Genomic DNA, 3,997 nt, shown 5'->3' with positions numbered 1-3,997 from the left:
GGAGGGAGGGGAAAAATGAGGACCTAATGTCGGGGGTTTAAATGGAGAGAAAATGTTTTGAGAAACGATGTACAAATGCGCTTTACACAACTGATGTGTGTATGGATTGGGATAACAGTTGTATGAGCCCCTAATAAAATGTTAAAAAAGAAAAAACAAACAAACAAACAAAAAAAGAACCAGAGGAATGTTGTGTTTCATCGGTGCTATACTGCAGCCTGGTTGACTCATCCCTTCCTGTGACCCTTCTGTGAGGGGATGTCCTATTGTCTACAGATGGAATTTGGGCCTCTGCTCTGAACCCCCCCCCCTTATTCTCAACAACATATTTTTGTGTGTTTGGAGTCGTCTGATGCCTGTTACCTAATCCCATCAACACCTCATGATCACACAGGCTGGTGTGCTTCTTCCATGTGGGCTTCTTGCTTCTCTGTTAGATGGCTGCTTGTTTAATTTCAAGCCTTTAAGACCCCAGACACTATATCTTTTGATAGCCGGGCACCATTGGCTTTCTTCACCATATTTGCTTATGCACCCATTTTGTCTTCAGCAATTGCACAGGACCTCTTTAAAGTATGGAAAAGCAAAGGTGTCATTTTGAGGACTATGCTGCACCTGACCAAAATTACAGTATTTTGGTCTCATGGACTCCTGTGCGTATGACAGCTGGGCAAAGAAAAGTTGATACATTTGAATTATATCGGTAAAGAATATTGAAGGTACTGTGGACTGTCAAGAGAAGAAACAAATCTTTCCTGGAAGAATTAGAGCCAGAATGCTTCTTAGAAGCAAAGATGGCCAGACTTCCTCTCACAGCTGTGGGCATGTAATCCAGAGAGCCTCATCCCTGAAACAGGACATCATCCTTGGTCAAGGAGAGGGGTAGCGAAAAGGAGGAAGACCTTTAACGATATGGATTCACGTGGTGGCTTCCACATGGGGCTCAAACAACCATTGCAAGGATGGCACCGGACAGAGCAGTCTTTCCTTCTGTTGTTTATCTGGTTGTTACGGATCAGATTCAATTCAAAGGCATGTAACAAGGATAACAACCGTAGCAGATCATCTCCCTTTTTAAAATACGAGAATATTAAAAGAATACATCTATAAGATTCTATTTCCTGAGCCTCTGGGCATTCTAGTTCTATATCTGGATTTTTTTTATTTTTTAGCTTTTCTGAAGTTTGCTTTTTAAGCTCGAGTTATATCTAACTTTAAAATGCAGAAGGGTTTAAAATAAGAAAATGTAAACTACCCATAAGGCTTTGCACAAGAATTTGTTTAATATTATTATCTGAACAAGGCCTCAGGCTTCAAAGCTTTATATTACAATGACGAGTGATATTTCTTCCACTAAAAGACTTCTTCCCCACTCACTCCGTTTTTGTGTTGGTATCACATGTGCATGGTGCCTTCATACCCTCACTCGAGGAAAGAAATGAGCCCTTCACACCTATGCTTCCTAGCCAGATTCACTCCAAAACCCTTCGCCTTCACTTCTGACCCATATCCACCCTGTAGGACCCAGTAGAGCTGCCTCGTGGGCTTTCCAAGACTGTAATCTTTAGAGAAACTCTCGGCCGCATCTCTCTTCCGCATCAGAGCAGTTCGTGGGTTCAAACTGCCAACCTTTCGGTTAGCAGTTGAAAGCTTAACCCCTGCACCACCTTTCCCAGCGTGGGCTCAGCGTGCTTCCCACTGGTATCTTTAATATGGAAACTGCTGACATATTTAGATTAATGAACTTGTTTGCTCTCTCTCTTCTTCCTAAAGCCAGTATGAGGCATAAAAACACCTTGCAAGAACCCATTTGGGTTCTTGAGTCTTTCAAGCAACACAACACTTGGAGACTAACGAGTTGGAGCCCACCAGACCAAAATAGACTCTACGGGGAATGAGGCGTAGTAAGGCTCGGGAGGCATGCTTAAGCCCATCCTGGCAATGTGAGAGGCCAAAAAGAGCCCTGAGCTCTAAGGCTGAGACGGGGCTTCCTGCTTGGTGACCATGCACCAGAGAGGGGAGTGTAACCCTCTTAGGGATGTGGAAGCTCTGTACTAGAACCCTTCTTTATTTGTGTCTTTTTTATCACCAATTTGTCGTAAATATTTATATTCTCCATAAACTCTGTGAGTCATTCCAGTAAATCAACAAGCCTACCGAGGCAGGGAGAGCCAACATGGTTCTTGTTTGCCTCTTTGGCTTTCTAAGAACTGGTGTCTAATTTATGAGCTCTGACCAGCTCTGGGAGGGTGGGGCTAAGAGCGAGAATGCCCCGTGAGCAGTGATGAGGACGGAGAAGTGGCAGCGTAGGAACTGGATTCATTTTCACACTGTAGGAATTGGACCCATGTTGACCCTTAACGCACTGTCAGCCGTGAATATGGGATTTGCCCTGGTTGTGTGCAGCCACTTAGCACATTCATAGATATATTGGCTTCCTCAAGCTGCCGTAACAAACCACCAGCTGGATGGTTTAAATGAAAAGAACATAAATATATTCTCCTGCAGTCCTGGAGACTAGAAATGCAAGGCAAGGTATCAGCCATGCTTTGAAAGAGAATCTGTCCCTAGACCTGCTGGCGAGGCATTCCTCGCCTCTCTGGACCAGAGTCACGTGATCTTCGCTCCTGGCTTCCCTGTCTCTGTGTCGCCTGTCTTGTAGGATACCAGTCACAAAGGATTAGAATCAGACTCCTCCGGTGTGACCTCATATTAACTAAACTGATCACATCTTCAAAGACTCTATCTCCAAACAGGTTTATATTTACAGGTGCTGGAGGTTAGGACTTCCAGTTATCTTCTCAGCGGGGAGGAGGAGACAATTGGATCCATGACAATAGGCAAATGATGTTCTCCTGTATCCACTACCTTGTGCTTTTAGAAAGCCTCCAGGACCAATTCCTCATCAGAGTCCTATATGGAGTGCCGTGCTCCCGCGTCTGGGCAGTGGTTCCCGGAGCTGCCCCGTGTGTCAGATCTCCGGACTCGCCCTCAGCTGTCCCAGGCAACCGCTGTCTCTGGCAGAGCCTTTCTGCAAGTGCCTGGATGGCTTGCAGAGGGATTGCAGTGTGGTCCTCTCACACAGAGAGATGGGTCACGTTTACAGAACATGAAATCAGGTATGCCTATAACCTCGTACTTACCGGATTTCACACACACACACACACACACACACACACACACACACACACACACTCTTGCTTCACAAAACTAGACTCGAACAAATTCCATCATGGAGATGTGAAGTGAGGACTCTGAGGGGAACACCCCAGCAGCCTGAGTTTTGAGGCACAAATGAAAACCAGGCACACACGCCTGAAGTTAATTTACCATTATTTCCCCTAATAGCTCACGAGTGCTAGAGACCGACATAAAACAACTTGCTGAGGTCCTGTGACATTTTTTCATGATATAAAAAGTCAATATTTGATAACCTAAATTTCAAGATCAGAAAACATGAAATGATTTAAGTAGAAATGTAAATAGTAAAACTATTTTATTTAAAACCCTGTATTTTCATATGTAGGGGGGAAAAAACCTTGGAGTAGAGATGCACTTAACACACTGAATAATTTCAAACTCACTGCTGTCTTATGGCTGGTGACTCAGTGTTGACTGCATTTCTTTATCTTTTCCCTCTGAAGGGCTAGTGGGTTTAAACTGCCAACCTTGAGTTGAGTCCCAACTTCTAGCCCATAGTGCCATCCGGGCTCCCTGTGATAAGTATTAGGTATTACAAATAGCACTCAGTTGCTTTGGGGTTCCATCTTTTAAATTATGGCCATCTGACTTTTCTTTTAGAGTTAAACTGAAAATTAAACGTGCGTTGTACAAAGAAGGCCGTGCCTTGTTCACAGAATACGTGGATTTTAAAGAAAGCTGTCCTCCTGGTTCTTATAGAAATATGGTTTTACCTTTGTTTTTTCCCTCTTATCTTTATTATAATTGACTTCACTTTTTTTTTATCAGATAGGAAATGTCCAAGTTGCAAACATAC

This window comes from Echinops telfairi, unplaced genomic scaffold, assembly GCF_000313985.2.
Source record: "Echinops telfairi isolate 266 unplaced genomic scaffold, ASM31398v2 ScPeMD7_3533;HRSCAF=4204_0, whole genome shotgun sequence".
Taxonomy (NCBI): domain Eukaryota; kingdom Metazoa; phylum Chordata; class Mammalia; order Afrosoricida; family Tenrecidae; genus Echinops; species Echinops telfairi.
Note: the sequence above shows the minus strand (reverse complement) of the source record.